Source organism: Linepithema humile, chromosome 7, assembly GCF_040581485.1.
Source record: "Linepithema humile isolate Giens D197 chromosome 7, Lhum_UNIL_v1.0, whole genome shotgun sequence".
Taxonomy (NCBI): Eukaryota; Metazoa; Arthropoda; class Insecta; order Hymenoptera; family Formicidae; genus Linepithema; species Linepithema humile.
In genome coordinates this window covers 3533557-3561340 of record NC_090134.1, presented here as the reverse complement: position 1 = coordinate 3561340, position 27784 = coordinate 3533557, and the positions used below count along the sequence as shown (strand labels likewise).

The 27784-nt window shown below is 38.8% G+C and overlaps 2 protein-coding genes across 4 annotated transcripts in view; one reads left to right on the top strand and one right to left on the bottom strand.

The window, feature by feature from the left end:
* Positions 1-27784, bottom strand: part of LOC105668432 (protein FAM76A) — a 60584-nt gene that overhangs the window by 5523 nt on the left and 27277 nt on the right. The window contains exon 7 of one of the 3 annotated variants that reach the window (XR_010891153.1): positions 14761-14883. The exons of the other annotated variants lie outside the window; for them this stretch is intronic. The gene's annotated coding sequence lies outside the window, so the exon portion shown is untranslated. The remainder of the gene's footprint in view (positions 1-14760; positions 14884-27784) is intronic. 3 annotated transcript variants of the gene reach the window in all.
* Blimp-1 (PR domain zinc finger protein 1) overlaps positions 12911-27784 on the top strand; it is a 37700-nt gene continuing 22826 nt past the window's right edge. Inside the window, exon 1 of the mRNA XM_067358834.1 lies at positions 12911-13679. The gene's annotated coding sequence lies outside the window, so the exon portion shown is untranslated. The remainder of the gene's footprint in view (positions 13680-27784) is intronic.

Here is a 27784-nt window from a genome sequence, read left to right as displayed (position 1 = left end):
CGTGTACGCGTTCCTCCGAAAATCAGTCTTAGTCACACTATACTTTCGTTAATTAACGGTAATCCAGATCGAGGATTTGGACGCAACAAGTTGAGGAGAGAGCGAGAGAGAGATTGTCCTTTTACCGTAATGCGCAATTGAATTGTAAATAAGTTCTAGCAAGTATTTCGCATTTTTTGCGTTGGTGTCGAATATTATCGTCAATATTCGATAAATATAATAATAATAATACAAAACTCTCTAAATATATTTGTAATTTTTAATTAGAGTTTCTTATACTATATTTTCATGAAAATAATTTTCGATCAATTAAGCCAATAGGATACAATTTTCTGATCGTCCAAAGAAATGTGCAAGTTGCGCGTAATTGTGAAAAATTAACGGAGCACAAAACCTTTCAAAATCACAAGAGAGAAAATTACCGTTAAAGAGAAAGACAGAATCGAAAAGAATGTACACCGTGCTCGATAATAAATCTAAAAAAAAAAATTGTATAAATCAACGTCAACATTATCAACCAATTTATGATACGGTTATGGACGGTGGCCGAACATTCTACCCGATAGGACTCGCAGCTTCGATTGGAAGACAATGCTACATGTTCCGAATAACGTCACTCACACACGTGTGCTCCTGCGTGAAAGTAAATGCGTGTGCACGCATATGTATATGTGTTGCGCGACTTATGCGCCTGCATTATATGACTTCGCCTTAACCCAGTGTCAGTGGCAGTGCTCGTGGCTCGCTACGAGAGCGCTTTTTGGGTCTAGGTCTACTGAGGTCGTTCAACCCGCTTACGTTGTTAACACACTTACTATACTGCACGAGGCCAACGGCAGCGTTAGTGTACGGACCTTCCACGGGCCAGACGAGGAGAATCAACACGCGTCTGCCTATGCCACTACGAGCCGCGGACACGTGGTCAAGAAGCTTCACTTTTAATCGAGTTTCGCTCAATTTTTGAAATCGACGCGATACGGACATGCCGATCTTTAAAATTGTTAAATAGTAACAGCCATGCGACGCTCGTAATGTAGCGAAAATTTATATCGCAAGATACATACAGAATAGAATATTGTATAGAATCGTGATGTAAAAGGCACATAATCGAGACTGTTTATTTTTATCGCTTTAATTTAAAAATTAATATAAACCTCAAAATAATTTTAATTGTAATTAACTTATATATGCAATACGATTTATTAATTATATTTGAAAAAGTTGACGTAAAACAGACAGTGTCAAATGAAAACTTTTAACTTCGAAGTCCCGTTACTCGCGCGGCAAATGTGAAGCAAATCGGCCGTTTACACTGGTTAAAAGCGATCACACTCTCACATCGGCGATAAGTTTCTGGCACGAAAGGTCAACGCGATAAAGAACAAACCGAGCGAAATGCTGCAAGTCCGAGAGACTTCCGCTTCGTTGTCGTCGTCGTCGTGACGAAATTCACTCTCATCCCTATACAGTTACGCCGACTGTATACTTTCGTTGACGCCGAGCCGGAAAAGTACCCTAAACGCGATCGGGGCGAAATAAACGCGCGGCGCGAGCGTTATACCGTTAGCCCTCAAGGTGATCGCAGCTCCTCGTCGAGCAACGAGGAGTTGCGCACAAAAGGAAGAGAGCGGAAGGCGAAGTAGGAAACGCTATGAGAACGTTCGACATGAATGGACCGGCAAACTCTCGACACCGTTATCATTATCGACTCTGACGTAGAAATCATGCTGCGCGCAAGCAACACGCGTCGCGGTTGCGAAAAGTTGCCCCAATGCCAGTCGAAATGTCTTAATCCTTCGACTGTGAAGGAGCTCCTCCGAGCATTTCCGTGTGAAACAGGAATAATTATTTCGATACCGTTGGAACACGTACGCTCTGAGGAATGTTCGAAACATTTCACTAGAATTATAAATTCTGAAAGAAAGCGAAAGAGAATAACAATGGTTTCAATATTAAAGCATAAAAGATTGACAGAAAATTAATTTAAAGTATTAAATAATTTAAAAGTTAATAGAATATAGAAATAAATAATAAAGATCCAGTTAAATTAAATTTTAAATAAACTTGGGATTGCGATGAGACAATTAATTTAAGACATTAAATGTTAAAAGTTGAAAAATCGTGACAAAAAGAAACATTGGTTTCTTGGACAACTTTTGTAAAGAAAAAATTCTGTAGAAAATATTTATTTCTATAGATGCATTTATTGTATTAAATAGAACCGTTCATTATTCATTTCACATGTTAATTCGAGGTTGGAGCTTAAAGATATTCTCAGAGATTCGTATTCGTATCAGATATCCGTATCAAATATTGTATATCTACAGAGGCAATCGGCTAATTGTCTCGGATAGTGTATCACTTTACGGATGCTGCCAGGATAACGGTGTTAGAAACACGCAAAGTCACAGCGAATATTCTAGGAGCATAGAAATGCTCTCCGTTGAGAAAGATATCGAATTGATATTTCCTGCACACAGAATACACCCGCAGATTCATATGTGACAATCGCCTCGGTCACGAGACACGCCTCCTATCGAGACAGTGACATCGCTCTATCGTCGCGCGCGTGAACGTCGATTCTAAGGCAGGATCATTGAACTTAAGAACGATGTAATCCTGTTGGATAACTCTATCTCGATTACTTTATGTTATCCTTGACAAATATATTTCTCTCTTATTTAAATAGCACACACTCGGATCCATTTCTACATCTTTGATCGATTATAATTTAATATATATTTTTCTTCTTTTGAATGGCTTCTTTTAAACTGCTGCATAATTTTAACAATTTGTAAAAATAAAAACTAATTTCATAAAAACGTTAAGAGAAAAAGCGATAATAGAATCGAATAATTAGGTTACATAACGGATGTCTGAATATTAAATAAATATATGTATAAATGATATAAAATTATATGTTAAAAAATGTATGAGTATGATAGAAAAAACTCATAAAAAGGGAAGAAGAGAAAAATGTAAGAAGAAAAAGAACAGGACAACCATCTCCTTCTTTTCTTCTCTCCGAAAGAATTTTATCTCGTCTTCCTTAAGGGCATTAAATCGTTCATCTAAGAAAATCCTACAGCGCAATGAAGCCTTAGACAGGCGAGGTATATACCCCGAGGTTACGAGAGACACGCCTGTCGAGATAGCGGAGACTCCGATAGACAAAGCATCGAAGAGAAGAATCATTCGCTAGTCGTCGGAGCTCTCTCGTCGCGTATGCGTGCCGCGTATAGAGCCGTGTGCTGCACACCGCTGCACATACACGCTCACGCGTTCGCTATCGCGACATGCACGGCCAAGCCGTTCAGGAACTGCGATGCGTGACCTAGTGCCGTTGCGACGGTGTTCTACCTTCGAACTAGGTCTTCCTCGTTCCCAACTAAGTCCGCTCGGCGGCGAATGAGCGTAGAAGGCCGGGCGAGAATGCACCATACGGCGACGGCCGCTTCTCGCGGGTGCATCCACCGCGCGCGCGCGCGCTTGTCTAGCGCATTATCCGGGGCCGATGCACACGGCCGGGACAATGCGGCGCGTACCCGCGCGATGAACGCTCTCGGATGTGTTGACCCCGTCGCGGCTTAGAGCTGTTGCGAAACCCATTGCACACGCGGTTCTAGGTCACGTTCATGCAGACACGCGGATGTTTCACGCGACGATAATAAATTATAGTAAGACCCGGCTATAGCGGTGAACGTAATAATGCGAAGTCACATGCGCGAAAATCAAGCGGGGCTCTGAATGAACCCTAATAGAAGTTGCCCACAATTAAATTACAACTAGGTGGAAATTATCAAACAATCCGCATCAAAAGCGAATTCTATTCAGCGAATAACGTGATTTTCATTAACAAATTTAATCGAAAGCGCGGAAGTTTTAGAAACAGAAGTGGCACTTGCAATGCTGGGATTTCGCGGAAAACAATTTAGCATTCGTACGCAGTCGGAAATGCTGTCGCGGATTAATTCGCCCGCAACCCCGCAAGAACCGCTCGTGTTTTCACGTTTAATTAGTAGGCTGAGAGAAAATGTCTGTTGTCTCGCTGCACGTTCGCAATTTTAAGCGTTTCACGCACAGGGGACAAAAAAGTTCAATTCGTCTCGCCATATTTTCCCTGCGAGATACAAAATTCGCGTCGATCCACGGACGAAGCCATATTGAAGCGAGCGGTTATGTAAGGCAGGTCAACCGATTTAAGTCAGCTGCCATTAGGATAGCACCGTTAGAATTTGCTTACGTTCACTTGTGTATTATACTACGTACAACGATATGCGTGCCCGTAGCTGAATACGTATTAACGCCGCAGACTCGCGACGAAACTACAAGGGGGTCAATGCCTCCTATACGGAGCAGTATACCTCCGCGCCGACTTTCCGTAAAGGTATGCCCAGAAATCTCACCTGAGATTCAGATTCATGCTCGAGTCCAGATGGCGATAAAAACAAATGTGTCACGAGAATTTCCTTTTCAAAGCATAATCGATACCGCTGATTCGCGCATTGGGATCCACCGCCACTATTTGCGACACGGAGCAATCCACGCGAAATAATTACTTTCGCGCGCATTTAATATTTGATTAGAAATGTAAAAAAATTATATTTTATATTGTGGTTCAATATCAGCTCTTTTTCTTTGCGAAATAACAATGTTATTTATGACATATGTGTACATTCACACGTAATTACCGTTTAATGACGCTGTACATTGATAAATGGAGAATGTAGAATTCTTAGCGAAGGCGTTAACTTTTACATCGGACATTGACCTCTTAGCGAAAAAGCTACCGCGAAAATCGTATAGTTCACCGAATGAGGTCACACATGACGTCGAGTAATGTGAATTCGACGGCGATTGTCGGCTGGCTCACGGTGTAAATAAAACGGTTTACGAGTTCATTACTTAAAAGTAAAAAAGTAAATAAGCGTGAGTCACGTGTTATATATTTTACGTGTAATCGTAAAATGAAATGCCGTTCGACCAGTTGACGCGCGTGGTTGATAATATAATAAATATAATGAACCAGTTGCCAAAAAGGGCGAAAAAGATCGTCTTTTACTGTAACCTCCTCGCAATATCTTGATTTTATCTTCTCATTATTCGTATTTGTATCTCGTTGGACTGCTGAAATCTCGCGGTGTAAATCAACTGCGAAAATCGAGAAGCGAGCGACGTAGACTAATTCGGAAATATCATGTTCAAATTTATATATCATATTAAAGTACCTTACATATTTTCGGATATTTTTAAATAAAAAGTGGAATCATCCGCTGTATTTTAGGTGTATTTTAGGAGGTCTATGATAATAATACTTGATATTCATTTCCGTTCCGCGACAGTCGCGGTTAGACTTCGTCGCTGTTAAAATATTTAATTCCGATCCGTTAAAGACAACCCGAATTAGAAAATCGCGAAAGAATGAGAAGCTTCTTTATGCATTAAATTTCATCCAGTCCGATGCATTCTTTCCTGCACGTGTGCAAAAAAAATTGCAAAAACGAAGAAAAGGGTAGATGCAGAAAATCCGCGAGAACAGACGGTTAAAAGGGCGATTTCGCGCGACGCCGTTCATTGGACGTGTTTCTCGCATGTGAACGATTCGCCAGCGATGGGCCAACTCATGATGACGCGAGGGGTTGAGGGAAGGATGCGAGAGGGAGAGCGAATAATAAAGGAGAAAGAAAGAGAAAGAGAGAGAGAGAGAGAGGGAAGAAGAGAGAAGGGGACGGACGGTGGCAACCTCGAGGAAACAGAGCGGTCGTCGACCCCTGAAAATACTCTTACGCATTGTGTGCCACTTCACTTCTGAGCGGTCTCGAAGTGAACGAACGGGCCCCGCTCTCGTCCTCGCTCGGCCAGCCCGCAGCGGGAACAAACCTCGGCGTTCACCGATACGTTCGGTATTACTTATGGCTGCACACATGCACCATAGGGATTCCGTATGAAGCGCGCTGATGCTGTCTCCCGGTGCCTCGATCTTTCAGGCCCTCGAGACGCCCCCTCTCGCACCGACCGTTGCTTAGACCCCCGAAGAGCTAACAGTACTCCGTCGGCTAGACTAGTCCGGACTGTTGAGACTGTCAGTAACGTACCGCTCGAATTTCAGGGCTCACCTATCCGTTGTCCTTCCCTCCGCGGCAGCGCCAAGCCCAAGAGCTCGAGATAGGCCGCAGATGGGCCTACGGTATCGGCTTTCGGGAAACGGGACCCTTCCACCACCAATATCTACGATCGAGTGCGCATTGAATGCCTTAGACGCGGTTCCGCGGATACGAGAGTCGTATTCCTATTAGATTATTACGGGACTAGTCACGAGGGATAAATGGCAAGCAAACTCTTTTTTTTTTATAAAGAGTCTGAAAAGCACCGGATATCCTTTTTGTTACAGGAGACAGACTGAAGAACGCTGGCATTTAATCAACATTAAATGAGCGAGACAGGGTTAAAAATAAAGTTTTGCTGAATTAATTTTCGGCAAAAATAAATGAGAAAAATATTAGTATCGATTGATATAAATTGCAATGTAACTTGATATTGCGAATCGAAAAACTTGCAACTGTGGGTTTTCCTAAAAAATTTTCATTGTTTTCGATTGATGTGAAAAGAGCTACAAATCAAAAAGTTGTTGCTCACACACTTCGTCATATTTATGACAAGCTGTTGACGGGTGTATTTCGACCGCTAGACGCCACTATTGGATCGATGATATACCGTTCTTTCCTTGCAAAATAGCAAATTCAGACAGAAATGACCGAAATCTCAATTTAACCGACTAGACAGATATTTCGAAATTGGTACGTTCTGAAATTATCATATTCGATATCTAAAAACGATATCTATTCAGCACCCTGAGGAAAAGAGAAGATTAATAAAATTGATGTGGAAAATGGAAAATAATATTATATGTATGCAGCTAAATATAGATATATCGAGATATATCATACGAGATATGTCATATTTCCAATAAAGCAATTATAATATTAAAGACTCGTTTCTCAAAATGGCAATGAAAAAATGAGACTATAACTTTAAATAGTTAGATAAAAAAACAGCAATTAAAATTTAAAAAATTTTACTTTAAAAATATTACCTAATAGAACGCACTTCAGTCGTTGCGTTATTTATAAATGCATAATTTTCTAACGACAATTTATGAAGGCGCTTTCTTTACGCATGATTACAATAATATTAATAGACTGAACGTGCGTCTTCTTTCTCGATAGTAGTCAATTAGTCTCCCGGATGCGACACGATCTCGAGAAGCGTTTTCTCAATGTAGGTGAAGTGAGTTTTCCGTGTGCTGGGGATAAGAGGAATACCTTTGTCTACGATAGGAAGAACTTACCTCTAAAAGAACTCACCTAACAATTCCCAGAAATGTCAGTTAAAGACTTAAACAAGATTTAATGCATTCTGCGACTTCTCTCAGCCTAATCTTTAAAGAAAAATTTCTAGTTTTAAAAAATTTTAATTGACTTTTCTTTACAAGATGTTAAAAGATTCCATAAATGATAGATTTCTGTATCGTCCCACTTGTGACGGATGGTAATGAAAAGTCTTGATAAAATTATTACAAATGAAAAGTTACCGATAAAGAATAATACACATAAAATTTTAGAATATTACTTTGCTATAGTGATGTTCTTTTTGCAGAATATTCCAGCGATTTTTGATTTTCGAGTCTTGTTCGCGATCGAAGTCAGTCAAATTCGATAACAATCAGGCGAGAGCTTGTAACGCGCTCCGTTACGCGTCGCAGTAAATATACAATGCAAGTCAGAGGTTCGAGGAGAGTAAGATCGCGCTACTCATCTCTTCGACAACGGTAGCTACATCCACTCTAACCGTTCCGCCATAGCGAGAGCGGGACCTGATCTGGCGAGAACCATCATCTGCAAGGACAGCGATGAGATAAACTTCGTGCCACCGCCTGGAGCTTGTCATCAACGATGATACAATTTTATAAATATCCTCGGCAGTTACCGTTCTTACCGTTATGAAAGTTACTTCCGATATTGAGCCTCTCTTGAACAGAAGAGTCTTTCTTACCAATAGTCCTTTTGATTTAAAATCTGTCATCATACCTTATTCCTTTCTTTTCGTTTTCCGCACAATTTTAATCTACACATTTATTTAATTAAGCAATGTAAATTTAATACAATTGATCAATAATTTTAATTTTCTATTATGTATACTAATAAAATACAAAAAAAAATATGTTTAAAATCTCCGAACAAAAAATAAAAGTTTACAAATATCTCAATCTAATTTATGAAGCGCGTTATTTGATTATCTCGGAATTGCAGGCAAATATTTGGCCAAAAAAGTAGAAAACCTGTAATTTAGGAGGTTAATGAATCGCGTTAGTTAATTGGATTGCGCTTTGGCGAAGCGCGATCTCTCGCTCGGGCAAATTTTCAATGCTAATCGCTTTCGAGGGAAGATCGCCTTCGAGGATGGTGGCCGCGCGCGACGGCGACCGTAATCGCTCTTCCGCGGCGGTCTAAAAGCGAGACGCGATCTCGTGAGAGAGCCGTCCTCTCCTCTTTGCCTCAATGTAGGTGAAGTGGCTTTTCTAATGATACATGCACTAAGTGTGCGAGCCAACGGAGACGCGTCGAAGTATCTCACGCGCCCTCCACGTGGCCGCGGAGCCCGCCTCCGCGTTTACAGTAGTAGACGAGGATGAAGCGGAAGAAGATGAGAGGAGGAGCGGCGATGGCGGCGATGCGCGAAGTAAACTAGTGCATCCCGGAGCCAGAGAACCGCGCGCGATGTGTGCGGCACGTAACGACGTGTTGTAAGGAGAGTATTTTCAAGGGGGGTTAACGAACTCGAGACGCGCCGCGCTGGCCATCTCCGCCGGTCGCGTCTTACTTTGCGCGTCCTCGGCTTCCCCGCGAACTCATGTGCGTCTCAGGCGACGCGAGCATCGGAGACGACGAGGGAAATCGACCATTTTTCTCCCGATTCCGCGAACATGATTTTAATTTGAGTTCTGTTCGAAAGTCGATCTCCACGAGAAAACCTACGACGCGATGTAGAGTTCATTCGTATACGCGCTGGATGCTCCGATTATGGCGTGATGTCTATGCTCAGATGTATATTGTGGCTTAAAATAGAAATTAAACCGAGTCTTTTTTAATAAATTCACAAATATTAATTTAAATTTAGAAGTTGAGTAGCTAATATATTTTGAGCAACTGACAGCTTTGGCTGTTTAAAGCCTATTTCAAACAAATTACTTAAAAATTCAAACCCTCCGCTGTAAAGATATATCCGAGATTCCTTTCGCAACCCCAATCGTATTCGGACCCATGCAGAATCGCGGAACCACGCGGATACCGCAGCTGCGTCCGAGGTGAAGGTAAAGTCGTAGATATCGCCGTGAAAAGTGGCGATTCAGCGTGATGATCGGCAGGCCGTACGCAACGCGCGCGGTAACGATAAGTTAGCTAAGTAGTGCAAGCGTAAGAGAGTGCTCAGCGCTCTAGAGGTCAGTAACCACTCGCGATCGCTCCGTTCCGTTCCGGTTACCCGCTCCGACACGGCACGGGCGATCGCTCGCCTCCACCTTCTCCCTAGAGCTCACCTATTAGCGTTTTCGCGTTCGAAGCAAAACAGGGGTCTATTCCAACTTTTTACGTTAGAGAAGTTAGTTTTACGCCGCATAATAACGTCAGAGAGTTCCCTCGCGAGACCGTTATTCGGATATGATAAGTATCTAAGTCCCCATTTGTACGCAGTCCTTCCGGGGAGGTCTGCTCGATCCCAGGAAAATGCAAAGCGCAGTTTTGCGTTCTACACGTAGATAAATTTAGTTTTAAAATGAAATAATATTACAATAAAATGAATATCTATATCTCATACAATTGATAAAAAAATTTTTTTTTAGCTGCACAATGAATATTTTAGTCATAAGTGTATCAAATTCTTCAATCGGAAAATGACGTAATGTATAATGCTGTTTCTTAACTATTTGGTTTAACTAATTGAACGTAATTCTTTTTCTTTTTGTTAATTACGATTTCTTGAGAACTAGTTTTAGTAGCTGTTATTTTCCAATGAGAATGCACTAACGTTCTCAAAGCTCTAATTATGGAAGAGATATCCATCTTGTTTTTTTGCTTTCTACAGAGGTTTTAATTTTAATTCAATTCATCTCGATCCCATTCATCCGACATGCCGCACAACAGGAAGAAAATGTTCACCAGCGCTACCTTATTCCTCAACAAGTCGAGTCTACTTCAATAAAAATGTAATTCTGAGTTTAATTAGTGATCATAAAAAAAATTAAAGACTACAGAAGATCGGAAGATTATCTCTCTGTACAACGATATTCCATTTGAGAGTATTACATTAAATGACATTCTGTTACGACTGCTACGATTTCCTGTTCTGATCGCATCTTTCTTTCATGAGTGCCCATCCTATTCTTGTCGTATGACAATTAATGCGCAATATCAATGACTATAAATTAAACCTTCTCACAAACAACACACGTATTCAAATGTATTTTGAAAAACACATTTCTATAATTTAACAATTTACATTTCCATAATTAATTTCGAGTTTTTTCATAATTTTAAAACCTGATAATGCGTAACCTACAAAAAATCCATTTGGAATTATTTAGATACACGTTCCCGATAAAACAGAATCCAGCCTCCTGAATTTTGAAGCTTAAACTCTCACTTAAGTATGCCTTTACCAAGGTCTAATAAAAATTCGTTAATTTATAAAAGTGAGATATTGCCAAGTGTTTCAAAATGAATAATATGTCGTTACAGCACAATGATCTTACTACGTTGTACGTGTTACGCAACTCGGGACAGTCGTTGGGATTTATAAATCAGATGAAGTCAGTTTCGTTGGCCGCGCGAGAAATTACGTAGGCGTCGCCTCCGGAGACTTCAATGCCAGATATGAAACCTTCGCTAGTACGAACCTCGCCAGATGCTGATGAAGCCATAGCCGTATCTCTATATCTCTTTGTACACGATACAAGGTTGACGTTTTTGTGCTATTACAAAAAATGTGAATGGCACAAAATCGACCATCTTCGACCTGTGGGCTGCTTTATCATGATCATAAGAATATATCGAGAATAGCTCTGCAGAGAGCTTTAAGAGAAAACAAAAAGGAATAATTAAATATCGATGGCCATAAGTTGCCAAAGACTACTGCGATAATAAAAATTCTAATTTAACATGTGTTTTATGATTCATTGTCACTACAAAATTGCTGAAATAAGATTCAGAATACTTAGATATCTAGATTAACTATGCAAAATTATTCAACAAATTTGGTATTAAAATTAAAGATGAGCATTTTAAATTCTATCTACAAGTTGTTTACATTGAAATAGCTCAAGTAAGTTAATAACACAATTTTTTGGCTACATTGCAACAATACAATCCCACAAATCAAAGTGTAATGTTGCAAAAATATGAAATTACAAAATTTCTAATGTTCTATTCGTTAAGTTTATAACTGCGCTTCTCGCGTGTAAAAATTGAATAAAATATAATAACTATCGGCAACTATTAGTAATTATTTATTTGCTTTTTTTAAGATTAAGATACAACGATCAAAAATGCAGTGGAAGTTAAGAGGAAACTTTTGCACATAGTGGAAAGTTAAAAATATAATTGCAATATGGCATCGTTATCGGTCGTAAAACCGTCTCATCAGTGGCCACCAAAAATTCCTTGTCGTTACCCTTCGATCATTAAAAGATTCGGGAACTGATGGCACACACGACGGAATCGTCCACGGCCGCGGCGTCCATCGGCCGGCTCGTATTTTCGGAGGTCAGTAACCAGAGGAGATATGGAAGACGCGTTCGTTCGCCGCTCAGCAAGGAGGGAGACGAAAGAAGAGTCGTACGCGCGTGTACATTCGAGGAACGTTCCAACGAGGACAGAGGAAAATGCTCAGACCAGAGGAGGCAGAGACGGAGACGAAGAAAAAAAGAAAAGACGCAACGAATTGACAGGGAAAAGGACAGAAAGAGAAACAAGACAAGAAACATAAACGAGAGAGAAGAAGACGCGGAATAAGAGACAGCTAAAAAAAGTTAGAGACAGGGAAAGGGAAAAAAGGAGAGACAGAGAAGAATGCGTGAAAAAGGAACTAGGAAAGATAGAGCAAGAGACAGAGCAAAAGAGACCAGAAGTGACAGAGTGGGAAAGATGGAAAGAGAAAGAGAGGAAAAAAAAGCAGCGTAAGAGCAGAGGAAAGACAAGATAAGAGACAAGAGAGAAAAGAGAGAAGAGAACGCGAGCTACCGCGGAAGGAGAGGGAAACCGAACGCCGGTCGAAGAGGAGTCGCGGCGAAGAATGAAACGGAGCGAGCCGGCGATGAGCGCGAGGGAAGAAGGAGCGACGATCGGAGGAACACAGGGTGATAAGGAGGACGAGGGGTGGGGAAAAGGTGAGAGAGAGAGGGAGGAGGGGATGATTCGATGGGCAAAAGAGAGACAAAAATGATGAGGAGGAAGAGGTGCAGGAAGAGGCGAAGGAGGCGGGTGGTATAGCGTACACACGGGAGAGAAGAACTCGATGCCCAAGCGAATGTTGAAACGGGGGTGGGGAAGAGTACCGTTGCTTCTGTCGATGGGGAATGCCGGCGAGCGCGCACGAACGAAACGAATAGCCGGCCGTACACCGCGAGCGGCAACGCGCGGAGGGAACGATCGAGGAAAGGTAACGCGCGGCGCGCAGAGGAGGAAAAGAGGGAATGGACGAGCGAGCGAACCAGCGAGCGAACGGACGAGCGAGCGAACGAACGAGTAAGCGAGCGAGCGAACCGACGAAGAAGCCGGGAGAGGCCAGCGCGCGAGGTGTTCATCGCGGGGCCGTAGAGAGAGAACAGCCTTGCCAACGCCGACAGAGCCGGCGGCCCATCGTCGTCACCGTGGGCTCTCTGCCTCCTCTTCCTTCCTTGGTCCCCTCGCCGGTCCCCGCGTCCCGGCGAATACACGCATACGCAACACGCACACACGTGAAGGCGTACGCGCGCGATACGCACGCACGCCCGCTCACAGCCTGCCTACGTAGGTCACACACACGTGCGAGAGCGAGAGCACGGGCAAGGAGACACCTAGACTCACCTTACCCGCTTCATACTCGTCAGTTGGAACCACGCGACTCCGCACGGTGTACACGACCGTACGTCAAGGACGAGGCAGTCCTCTTCGACTGCCCGCGTGGATTAAGAGAGAAAGAGAGAGAGGGAGAGGAAGATCGAGTGAGAGAGGAGAAAGAGGTCCTGACGCGCGCGATTACGAGAGAGCCGCACTCCCAGTTCGACCACCTCGTCGTGACCGGCCGGCACGCGCGGAAGGGTGCGAAAGCGATCCGCGGAGATAATAAACCAACATCGATAGCGCAACGTCGAGCCGAGGGAGGCTGTTTCTTACGTGGTGCACCGCGAGCGCGAGATATCGTGACGTTTTGTCCTAAGAAATTCATCCTGTCCGGTGGGTCTTTAGTGTGAAAGAATTTGAAGAAACATTTACGAGACAAGATTGGTTATATCACATTCCGATATGGTGGATTATCAATCGGACGTTACCGGGCTGGAGATATGTCAGTGACTTTAACGTGTGAACTTTGACAGTTCGTGAGAGGATCCACCGGCTTCCAGGCAGACATCGGTCTGAGCGAGCAAGGTGAGTTTCATAATCTGTGCAATAATATCAGTGCGAAGGGCTGAGATACATCTGTGACTGAAGACTTAATAATCAAATCGACATAACATGGAAAAAATTATTTGTTTTTACGTGAAATGATATATGATATAAATATTCCTCGAAATTTTTCTCTTTTTTTTAATGTTAAGGTAGAATTCAAATTTTACAGTTGCGAATAACTTATTTTTTAAAGAGAATTGTATTCTTTGAATTCCAAGGTTAAATATTGAAAATTGTTGATGACTTAAACAAGATAATAGGTGAACTGTTTGCTTATGAAAAGCATATACAAGTTATCAGATCTTGAGAAATGGGATGCTATTCAGCAATTTCATAACTGCGGTGATTCTTGAACGCAGACATTTGCATTGTTATGGAGTAGTTTAAAAATCAATAACATCTTACAATTAAATTATAATAAATAAATTATAAGTGCACACATCGTCTGATAATGCTCAACTTTTACTCAACGAGCAAGGTCGAGACAGTATAATAATTTTTCAGGTGATCAATAATAGTTGCAAATTGCATGCAAAATTCAGAGAAAAGTTAATTGATTATATTCTAATAATTTGTGAATTTTACAATCGCGATATCAGTCATCTAATTTAGCAAATAAAATGATGAATATAAAGCGTAATTGTCGTCAAGAACTAACTAAAAGCAAATGCTTTTCTCACAGATTATCGAATAAATTCGCGCAAATCGTTCTCGCTCGTTATTAATATTCGCGAGTTTATCGGAAAATCATTATGATGCAGATCGTCGTAAATAAATCAAGAATTATCGACATACACTAATTTGTCCAAATTACATTAGCTTAATCGTTTTATAATTCTTCGCGCGATTATGCGCGGTTAATAATATCGCAAAATCAGCGTATACCAACAAACAGGAAAAAAAATAAAATAAATAAATTAGTAACAACACAGCAGTGAAGTCCGACAATTATGCAATTTTGCATAACGGTCCATCGAGAAGACATCGGCAAAGTTCAAATAAAACGGCGCGCATAATCGCGCAGAACGAAAATGAATATATACGAGGCAATCTTAAGTACTTTGAACCCTTCGATATACGCGTTACGTCACGGGAGATGCTCTTCGAATACAGAAAGTGTTTCTTCACGCTCGTTCTTCGAGAGCCTCCGAGTCCCTAACGGTACCAGGACCAAGCCGAAAGTCTGGAAAAAAACAACGGTAAAGGCAATGCTACATTTTGTGTCTCGCAAAGCGCATTGCGGTATCGTACATACAGCCGATCGGTTTTTGTATCTATAATCGATGCTATTCTGCATTTTTTTAAATAAAAAATATAAAAAATAAATTCAAAGGATAATCTTTTTCGACTTGTTGAACTCGCTAAAAGGTTATTGCACTAAAAAGAGATAATAATTTGCAGAGCAACACTTTTGACCATAATCTCTCACAAAAAAGCGAAACGCTAAAATATTTAAAGGTTAAAAGATTTTTTTACAGAAATATACGATCGATTTTTATGTCATCCGCTGTGCATCTCAATGCGCAATCGTTAAACCGCGCAAATGTAACACCGACTCGCGATTGGGAACGAACGATCGGGACCATCTGTTTGTCGCAGGTACAAGAGGTTCGCTGGGGGGAACACCGTTAAACGCATGTATTTCCTAATATGACATAACGGTGCCCCGTTCGTCGCAGTTCCCCACTTTTTCTTCGGCCGAACGAAATTTTCGTCGATGTAACCGATCCGACCGAGGAAACTGCATCTTTTAAAAAGATGACGTTTTTATCTGGAAAGAAATCTTATTGCGCGCCGCAATGAAAGAGGAAGCGAAAGCTCGGGAAGGGAAAAAGAATGAAGAAGTGGAAAATTGTTGAGGCGTCAAAGGATTATGAAATATAAAGGAAGTCGAGAGCGGAAACGAGTCCCTTTGTACTTACAAGCCACGTTTCCTTGCGGTCGTTGATTCGTGATACACGGAGAGACTTATCTTTAACGAACGTGCATTATGTTTTAATATCGCAAAGCATTAGGTTACACATTTCCAATCCATGCATCGCAAATATGCAGCATTAAGTAGACTAAATAGATGATATGTACTGTGATCTGTGACAACAGTATCTATATTTCAAAATCAAACTATACTAATAATTGTATTAAATTAGAAAAGGGATTAGATTTCCAGAAATCCTCTCATTTCTCTTTTCTTATGCAACAGTTCTGATATATACACTGCTAAGACATTCAGTGATAAACAAACTAATTAAAACTAAAAAGAAAATATAATTAATAAGCATTAAAATAATCAGATAATAATTAAAATTGCATAATTTCAACATAATGCACAATACAGATCCATAACAAACATTTTGTTATTTTATATATATATGATTAAGTATTTTATATTTCAAAAAAGCTTTTGAAACATACTGTCTCAGCATATGAAAAATTAATACGCCATTTTTCATTTTTGCGAATTTTTCTATGTAATTTTAGGAACATAAATTTCATATTTATGCAATGCGCATATGTAAAACTCTAAAATATTTACATTTTATATATTTACAGTATCAAAAACAACATTAAAAATCTGAAATCACACTTTCAGTTACTGGCGATTAAAAATAGCCTTCGCCGCTACACGGTAATGTCAAAATATCCTGCGAGCATGAGATCACGCTAGGATATTTTCAGGTGCGTTCGATGGACATCGATGTCGGTACCGTTTTCTCGCGTGTTACAGGATAAGTGCTTTTCGATTTTGAGAATGGCACGCTGTGGGAGAGGATAATGACGCCTGCAGGTGCCTACTAATGTGACATAACGGTATCCGCAGACCGCGGTTCGTAGCCGCGGTCACTGTGAACTTGCGTATATGTAATCATTTTGGGGTGGGAGGTAGGGCGGGGGGAAAGAAGAGGTGGCAATTCGTGAGATAGAGGGAGAGGAGAGGAGCGGGAGGGGACGGTCGATTTATTGGAACGGTCGTTGCACTTTTCGTACGGGGGGCACTGATCGAAAAGATTCGTACTTTCTTGCGCGTCCGCGAGGCAACCGAAGATTGAAGGATATTCTCGAATTCGTATCACTCGATCTAACCCGATGTTTTATTTATCGACATCTTTTCCACCATTGACGATCGTCAATCAAACGGCGATAAAAAATATCATAATAATAATAATAATAATTGTTGTTGTTTCTTCTATTCTAAAAATAGAACGTAATACTTTTCCAAGAATGCAAAAAAATAAATATATAAATATATTTTACTATAACATAATTAATGACGCTAAAACGTGTGCTACAAATTGCTTCGCCATTAAAAATTGGCGATTGTTGAACCGATTCGGTTTATCATAATAGGCATGATTTGTTCGGCGCAACATTCCGCAACGGTGCCATAATCTAATCAACGGGAAATCGGACTGCGCGGTGCGGCTTTCTCCGTCTTTAGAGGAAAAAATCAAGGGTGGTCGATGACCGTGTCGTTCCTAGGCCTAGCCTAGATTCGTCGTCCGCCGCGGGCGAGCGGCGAGGCTGAAAGTACCGTAGCGCCATTTTCCATGCAAAAATTGCGCTTGTCCTGCGCGATTCCGCGATAATACACACGCCGAACCGTAAAGTATTACGCGCTACCGTAACGATGACCGTCCGTCGCGTATATACGGGGTGTCCCGTTCGGCGCAATACCATCATGTCCTTATATCCGTCGAACAAACGCATTTCTCATAATAACGTCTCAAAATTATTGTCTTCCATCACTTTGTGATGATAAAATAAATAAAATTTTTGAAATTAATTTCAAATATTAATTCAGTGACAAAATATCCTTACCTTGTCAAGACTTTCTAAATCTCATTTTGTTAATCAATTGAGAGACCTCAATATTCAAATTTTTCAGAATTTTTCGAGATTGAATTGTAATGAATGAATAGTAATAAGAATAGAAATAATTATACAATTATTGCATACTATAAATGAAAAAGAATACAATTATATTAAAATTTTGCAGCAATGTGTTTTATCAATGTATTAAAAAATTATAATAAAAATCGTGGTTGGTTACGAAAATTACATTTTTCAAATTGATTTCAATTAGACATGCAAAATGCAGCTTCATAAATTTTTAGCTTTAGACATTTACTATTTTTAGATAGTAGTCATTGCATATTATAATTAAACCTAATAAAACAGCTAAATTTAACTTATTATTACTATTAATATTTAAATATATTTTCATAGCATGAAGCAACAATTTTGTTACTATTTTCATATTCTACTCATTAGAATGGTAATATTAAATTTTATTTAAGTCGGTGAAAAACACATGTTCCACATACATTTATTATTAATATATGAAAAAACAAAGATTTATTTCACGGAAGAAGGTTTTCTCGTTCGCCGTGAAGAATCTAGCGGACCGACACGCCGAATTAGTGCAAATTTTCTCCTGGCGACCGGAGTGCAATAAACTCGTCCTGCATTTTCTGCGGCGCACAGGCTAGACTCTCCAAAGTATTACGCGGTACCATAACCCCGATTATACTATCTACAGGGTGACTCTCAAATGTGCTAAGCCTAATCTGCAATTGCGATGCAATAAATTGTGCATAAAAAAATATTCATGGTCAATCTCCCTCTTTTCTTCCGCCCCCTCCCCCTTCCCCCGTCTTCCTCCCTCTCTTCTTCTATTTTTCTATGCACAAAGCTCGGAAGTGTTACGTTCGTGTCTACCGGGTGCCGCTAGATTACCCGTGAATACGCGTTCATAATACGCACGATCAGTGTGTCGAGATAAATGCAGAAACAATAGAAATTAAACTGAATTCATGTCAGCCACGCAATGTGACACAACACATAACAAATAAAACTCATCAGCGTGATATCTACGGTGATGATTATGTGGCACATCCGTGAAAAAATCGGCGTTAACCAAATGAAGGAAAAGAGCAAGATTATATCAGTATTATTTTTCAAAATAAAAATCCTATATCTTTCTTCTCTTTGCTCTCTCTATTTTGAGAAATTTAAAACAATCTTAAAATACACGAGTTGTCGCAGACAAATGGAAATATGTTAAAATTGTATTTTGTTCTCTTACTATGGTTCTTTTGAATCGTATAAAACCGGCATCACTTGCAAAATTTGGAACTGATTTCATCACAAAAAAGAAACGTACTACTAAGTTACTTAATCTATTATTAAAATTTTGTGCGATCCTTATTAATTGTCGATCAGCCTACAAACTAAATTTTAATTCATAAGTTGATATGGTTGATGTTTTCAATGAGAGCATAGATTGCTCTTATTTTTATCGCGAGACGTAAATTGATAAAATTCTTTTCAAGAAATATTGGAACGCGACATTTTTTGTAATTTTTCCGATCACTTAATTTTGTTATCTGTGCGCATTTGCGCCTATTTCCGATGCAGATTGCATTGAAAATATTATAAAAATCGAATAAAAATCAAAGTAGCATTTAATGAATTAATTAACGTATCTAGAATGATGCAATGGGCAATTTTTATTAAAATTTTGAAGTTTATCAGTGAAAGCTGTTGTCGATTTATCCAGTCGAAATGAGCCATGTTGGTGCATCATGGTTGTGTACAATCATTATGTGCGCTTGCTCATTCTCACTTATCCCGCAGCTTGCGGAATTCATCGCGATAAAATTCCCATCGCGGCCCGTGCGAAGCACCGCACCTTGGATCGTCAGCATCTCAGAATATGCGCGAGCCGAGTTATACGCGTGTTTATCGTAAGAACATATCGTTAAATCCTAGCTTCTTTACGAACAGAAATCTTATTAAATTCGCACTATCGCGCATATCGTTGATCCGGTGGCAAAATTGCGAAATAGTAAATATTTAGAAGCGATGGAAAACAATTTTATTTCTCATTGAAAAATCAAGATGTGTCGTGTATTCTTAAGAATATATTTAGTACTTGATTAATTTATAATTTCTCCGTTGATCGCAAATAGTAAATAATTACAAATGCATTAATTTAAAATTTTCATTAATGAAAAATTTAAAAAGTTTGATGCATTAGAAAGATGCGCTTTAATTCAATTACGGTTCGATGGACTTTAATCCGGGATTCTACATTTAAGATAAAAAGCATAATGAAGGAAATATTTTATATAACATTAAATAACAAAGTAAGACCAGCATGTTACTTTAAAAAAACATTATAAAACTGTTATAAGCAGTTAATCTAAACACAAGGAATCCAGACAAAAACTCTGCGCTACCTGGTAGGATTGAATTCGCGCTCTAGATAAAAATAATCACAAATCGGCAGAAAATCGAATCGCGGAGGTCAAAGCGCGCATCAAGCGTCGAAGTATCACGAGACGCGCGCGGCGCGCTCATATACCTGGTGTTCACCGGCGAAAGGATGAAGTTTGCGGATGGAAAGGAAGGCTCGGGTGGCGCGGAGTCGAGTCGGGCGCTCACGTATATAGGAGGCTCGCGAGCTGAGGAGTCAATGACCGTTCTACATTGACGCGTTGCGCCGGCCCGAGTGCCGGCTGAGTTGAGTAAAGTCACGGCCAGCCGTCAGCCGTGAGATTCCCTCCCTTCGCTTCACTTCGCTTCGCTTTAGCCTTGCTGGCCGGTCTAGCGACGGCGACGAGTCGCACGCAAGTTCGCTCTAATAAACTTGTCACTTTTCCCTGTAGCGCACAAAGTCAATAGACTGGCGAATGATCGGTTTTGAGGCGACATACTAATAGATTTTGTTACAACGAAATATCTCGAAAATTATAAAAAATATCTCACGACAATTAGTTGGGAACATTCGAAGAGAAGTTCGAAGAAGTTTTTTTTTTTAGAAAAGATAAAGCAGAGAGGCAGCATTCTAAAACGCGTAGGGCTTTATTCGGGAAGAAGATGATTTTCTAAAAATACCTACGTCTTTTTTATGTCACGACTTCAATTAGTACGCCTGAAACATCCTATATTCCGCGAGCACAATTAAATTGGTATTATCGATGTATCAAGGCCGCGCGGCAATGAGAGGCGGCGATAGGTTGTTACCGACAACGTTACCGTGGGATGAGAAATTCAATAAAGCGAGCTGCGGAATTCTTTGCGATTCAATTTAACAACGTACCGCCGCTACCGGTGAGAAGGTGCGGGCGCAAGTTTTCTTATGAAACTTTGGATTGTATAATAATCCTTCATTATTCGTATAGATCTATTCTTAGCCCTGCTAAAGATAAACACGCGCTCCTCTTTGACTGCTATTCAATGTATACGCTTTATTCATTTAATGCTAATGCCGCAATTCGTAATTGCCGAATTTAAAGTGGATTTGCATTTTGTTTTGTTGTCGCTTTTTGCGCCACGAGGAACTACGGACAACTTTGCGATTATCTCATCGAGACAAGCAAATTTCTCAGTGGTCCCCCGTGCACAGTTTCAGGACTATTTGTTTTCTCAAAAATTCCGCGGAAAAATGCGCGAGAATGCGACAATAATTAAAGTCGACGTATGCTCGCAGTAAAGCGGATGAAATACCTGTATGATCCCGCTGCGACCAGCGGGTACACAAAACCAGAAGACTGTAAAGCAGGAAGCAATCCAGTAGGAAGATACACGAACGACACTGAAGCGCAAACAAAAACAAATTGTGAATCGTTAATAACTCTGATCCTGTCGTAACAACATCAGACGCGAATTGAATATTAATCTTGATTAATCTTGAAAGCTTACATTAGTTTAGAAGACACTCGACATTAGAAACATTTAAAAGTATTTTTTGTTATATTCTCTATTTTAATATCATATGTAAATAGTAAATATTCTGTGTATGCGAGTGTTATAAAATCATGAAAACTTTTTCAAGAACTCGAGCAAAGAAGATTCGCATATAGTTAAAGAATTCCAAATGAGTTTCAGAATGAGAGATAGCCATAGTGCAAAACGCCGCGAGAAAATAGTCCGTTGTCGCGAGGAATCGTGTCGCGCGAGGGGAATTTTTCGCGGCGCAAATTTACCTACTTTTCTCAGCCGGTTGCCGACTTTTTCCACGCTGTCAATGTTGAAAAGTTAATCGTCCGTCTTTCGAGCGACGCTAAATTTAGTTCGTCAGGCGATACAAGGCTCGCACCGTGAACATATTCTTTACTCTCACCATAGTCATAAACGCATTTTACTATCGCCATGTTGCACTGAAGGAGGTACACTTACCTAGAAAGATACCTTTCGGAATTTTTATTTTCTCAAGTACCTGTAAACGCTGAAACATATGAACAAGAGGAACGAGACTTGATCGATTGGCAATTCAAAAAAGCTGAGATTATTGGACAAACGTGATTCCACAAATAAATTGACAGAATAATGTATTTCGAAAGTTATTTTGTAACTTTGCTTTAATCTCTCCATAATTCAGAACATTCGAAACATTTTTAAATTTTTAAGAAATTTTAAATAGTATTGAGAGTTGTAAAATAATCATTAATATATTAAAGTAGCAAATATACAAAAATTTAATGTCTAGATTATTCGAGATATAATTATTATTCACTTATTCAAATCTAAATTATCCAGATAATTCGAATATCTAAATATAAGAAATCAGATAATCCGAGGAATCGATTAACCAAATATCAATAACAGCCGTGATTGGTATTTTAATCTTCAATGAAAAGAATTGATTTAAAATTTTTACTATAGATATTCTGTACAGTAGAGAAGAATTTTAACGTAAAAGTTTTAATGTACTTCTTTCGATTAGTGTGAGAATTGTCTTTCGCAATTACCACACAACCAATCTTTTTATTTCGATAATTAATTCTTAAAACAAAGTATTTTTTCTATATATAGCATAAACATTCTAATAACAATATTAGAAAGATACTTATTTGAAAGCGACGCAAACAGTATATTTTTTTGAATAAAATAGCAATCAAATTTATATGATAATATTTCGGCAAAAAAATGATTAAAATTGGAGAGATTAAAAAATTCTTTGAAGCTCCTGAAGTAGAAACTGACCGTAACTCGTTTTGGTTAACTGTCAAGTAATGTTACACTTGCTGGACAATTAGCCGAGGTTACCGACCGAAACGGATTCTAGCTGAGAGCAAAAGAGAGAGAAAAAGAGATGAGAGAAGATTCTAGAATTAGGAAAGATTAGATGTGCGAGAATGCATAATTTTCGCATTTCCTGATTCTTCGGCGAGCAGTAAAACAGGCGGCAGAATTATTTCGTCGTGTTCCACAGTGTGCATTCGAATCGCATTAAACGGATAATATGCCTGAGTCTCGGCGGCGAGTCAGCGCGCTCGTTCGTTATATAAGGTGAAAGGGCGACTGACATTGACATTGAAGTTCCGAGCCGTTCAATGCGGAAACGCATAAACTCTGTTATTTAATCTCTTTCGCAACGATTACGGGGTGTATCGCTCTATTGGCGTAACAGAATCGTTTGTACAGATATTTCTCGTATTGTCAATAATTAAAAATATGCGTTATACCAAATGTATATAATAATAATACAGTGATTTTGCTAACTAATTCTTCAATCAATTTGACAGTAATTCTTCCTCAAAAAAATTTTTAAGAAAAATTATTATTTACATCACAATCGTATTTATTTTTAGTGTTAAGTATCTTTAAATTATATTTTAAATATTAAAATTATGTATAGAATAGAACGTGTATTTAAATTTAAATAAACAACGAAATGTTATTATTTAATGACATTCTGGCATTTCAATTTCTATAATTCAAGAACTATTAACACCTCAACATTTTACTTTGGAAAAGTTTGACTCTAATTGATTAAATAAATCTATCTTGGAGTTTCCTACAAATTACAAATTCGTTTTTGCTTTTAAGTAATATTGCAGAGGATTTCGCGAGATTCTTTATTTCGTCTGTGCGGTCGAATACATCGTTACAGTACTTTATTATTCGCAAACAAAAAAGGAGATTTGATAATTCGCTACGGAGTGCATGACGCGAATTGATAAAAAGTCTCAATTTTCTCGCAGAAGCTTCACGCGCGTTCGATAACCCCATCCTGAAAGCGAGAAACGTGTACGCGAGATATAGAAACGCTTGACCTGCCTCACTCTCTCACGCCACGTCGGGCACAATATCCGAATAACCGACGTTGTTATCTGTCCGCGACAATTTCTCCGTTGCAACGTACCACGTGCCACTACTAGCCTTGGTTATCAGTGTCGTCTGGGAAATTTTATGACTCACGTGTTAACCATGTTAACCATTACGGAAGCTCAAATATTCGCGGCACAGCTAAACATGCACCTTTACATGTTTGGAGCCTTATCTACTTTTCGTTGTTTAATTTTACCAATCTCGTCTCTTTTTTCACAATTCCTCTCGCGCTGCTTTGTGTGACACTATTATCTCCCATAATTTTATACACCTGTTTTTTCAGTAATATTATAAATTAAAAATTATTATTGAGAAATTTATTGAAAGAAGTTTAATGAAATTATTATTTGCGTTTAATTTTTATCAAATGCGTTAGTAAAATAAATAAATTCTGATTTATTTTGTAGAATTGTAAAATTTTTAATATTTTTATACAAATATTTAAATATATTTAATATAAGAAGAAAAAGAACACGGAATGACATAAATTTTTTTATGAATACATTTCTTCTAAATTAGTTATGTAAAAAACTATTTAAATATTTTTTATTTATCTGTTAAAAAATAAACTATGTTTAAATAAGCTGTTTTTTTTTTAATGTAATCTTTCTGTTATTGACTTTTGTGCCACTTTGCTAACCGCGAAAGTCAAATATTCTACTTTTGCTAAAGCGGAAATGCATCGATACCGGGCACGTGCATTTGACCTACTAACTTTATTCTAATCAAACAGTTACACTAGTAACTATGCGAATTCATTAAAGCAAAGCACGATTTATTACAATTGTTATAAAAAGATATAATATTAACTCTCGTAAATTCAAAATTATTGTTCAGCAAAATTTTGTTGCACATATACAAATTTATCCAATATTTAATTACTGAAAAAATAATGATTTTAAAAAAAAGAGATTTAAAATTTCGATACTTTATATCTAAAAAAGATATTATGAAACAAATATAAAAGTGCAATCTAAAATTGATAGATAAAAAATAAAATAAAAATTGTAATAAATTATAAAATAACATAAAAATAAATATTAAAATAAAATTCAAAATCTAAAATTAAAATACAAACTTTCATAAAATTTATATGTTCAGTATTTTTCATATGTTTCTTCTGTATTTAAAAAAATCTCAATTTGTGGACCCATATATGGAAGATAAGAAGAAAAAAGGGCGCTTAATTGGCAACACGCCACGACAAACAGCGTAAACGCGCACTCGCACGCAGCCCATTTCGGAATGAGGATGCCGCGCTGGTGTGCCGGTTAGCGCGGCACGAAGTGTGCTATTACAAAATAGGTTATGCAGCGCGCAAAGAGAGTCGGGTTCAACAACCGGCGAGAACGGTGAACCGTGAGGCGCGCAGCCCGGTAGCGAAAATGATATAGCGGTCGTCCGTGACTGTGCGCGCTCGCTCGCGCCAGCGAGTAGAGAAAGACACGCCGTGGTCGGCCATGAGTGAGCGCCGCGGCCAAGAGCCGACGGCGAACCAGGAATCAGGAGTACGCGCGATCACATGTTCCTACTGAAAGCGGCAGCCGTACGGTCCGACGTCGAGTCGCACTACTCATCGAGGCCGGCGCGGCCGACGTCCGTTTCCACTTGTACTTTTGCAAAACGGCGCGGCGGCCGCGAGGGTCGATGTACTCGCGGCCGAAGGAGATCAGTTTCGGCGTGTTCGTCGTGCTCTCTCGTACGAATCGACGTCCGAGAAGAAACATATAGGTATTGAACGGAATGGCAATTTGTTATGTCCCGAGGCAATGTAGTTTTGGATCTCTTTCGAGCGATGAAACTGCCTTTGAATGGTTGAAAAACCAAAAAAATGCGGTCAACCATGTAATCGATTTCTTTGATCAATATTACAAAGTATAAACATATGTAACATATACATAAATTTCTTAAAGCTATAATTAGCATTAACTTTCATTATAGCAAATAAAAATTTGAAAAGATGCGTATTGCGTAACGAAAATATTTATCGTACACTTTTAATAAATTTTTAAATTTTCTTATATTCTTAAAATATATTAAAACTTAATGTTGATTTTAAATACTATTCAAAATATTTGATATTTATTCCTTAAAATTTATTAGCAAAAAAAAAATGATTATTTTACGAATGTAATGTATTCAAAGAGAACAATTCGTGTTGCAATTAATGTACTGCATCTTGTCTCATTTCCATCATTCGTTGATTAAACGATGTTCGTCTTTTGCCAGTGCTATTGTATAAGGACCTTCGCGAAAGCAAAGTGCACGTAAGAGCAACGCAGATGTAAATTACAGGCACGTCACTCTTTGAATTAACCGATGTTTCCTATTTCCTTAATGCACTCGAAAAATGTGAGTAATTCAGCATGAAAAAAAAACCCCCTTTATTTATTAAATAATTTGTTTCAAATTCTTGATTAAACATGAATTAATTGCACAGAAGTTAAACAATTAATCAAAAATAGTTATTACTTTTCAACAAAAAATAAATTTTCAGTAAAAGAATATGCAATTTAATACTTTGTACATTAAATAACACATTTTTCATCATTTAAATTGGCTAAATTCATATCAAATTCGTGTAAAATATAAATGTAATAAAAGCTATCTAAATATAATTTATTTTTTACCTCGCAGGATTACAAGTTTTATAAGTTTATAAAATAGGTTTATAAAAGATATAATATTTGCGCGATTCGACAAAATGTCTCAAGTGTATCTGAATATTCTCAGTGCAATAACTCTAACCTGGCATCTCAATCTCTTGCCTTTGCATTACATAAGAACCAACGGATGTCGGCGTTACCTTTTAAGGCACATCCGCATAGCATACGAAAGCTACAACATCTTGCATATGATTATCGAAATTACCGCGCGCGATGTGCTGCACGAAGAACCTGACCTTCGGAAAAGTGATTATGAAAAAGAATTCATAACGCCACGAGCAAAGTAATTCAACACCTAGAAATCGATTTAACTGTATCACATTCCACCGACATGGTAACTCACAAATGTACAAATATTTGCACAACAAAAGTGAATACTACATAGATACGCAAATAAATTTTACCTGTTATAACTTTATCAAAAATGACATAATTAAAAATTTACGATCTCACTTAAGGTAGTTGTCTCATAAAAGGAATTTCTTACACATTTTGATCCAAATTTTGTAAGAATTGATATAAAAAATTCGAGCAGTAGAATGTGAATCGCGATATACAATTCTTACATGTGTAGGTGCGTAGTATGGACAAACCCAACCAAAAGTTTACTCTAGCAAGAAATTAATTTATTAACTGCTTTTAAATTATTATTAAACTTCCGACTGATCCTTTTTAATATAAATTATTTGTATAATAAATTAAATAATATGTAATGATATATTTAAACTTTATTATTTGAGTATTTTTAATGAAAGACTTAACTTTAAGTCGCAAGACAACTAAGCTTGTTCGGACCATGCGTTTTGCAAAATAACTCTGTTTAAAAAATCAAGACAACTTGAGGAATTTATAGTATTGAAGACTTTTATAGAATGTAATCTATTTGGCACAGAAAATGTTAAAGAATATTTGAATAACGATCAAAACAAGTTATGCGCGGTCTCCAGAAAGGGTTAAAAATATACACTCCTCATTCAGAGTAGAGTTGCGAGAGTGCATCGTATGCACGTTCGCTTATATAATATGCATAAAGAGAAAACGCAGGCGCGCGGATGTGGAAGACCCGGAAGAGGTCTGTGATAAGGAGCTGGAGATAAGCCCGAGAGTCGGCCGCCTCAAGCCTTACCGAAAACGAATTCGGTTTTACTTTTGGCCGTGCCTCTTCCCGCCCTTCTCCTCTCACCTCCTTCTTTTCCCTCCTCGCCGTGCAACGGTGCTTTTACGCACCTGTACACGCATAGACTCGCGACGCGTGCATAGTGTATGGGCCCACGTGTACCCACCGTCCTCACGTATTCACGC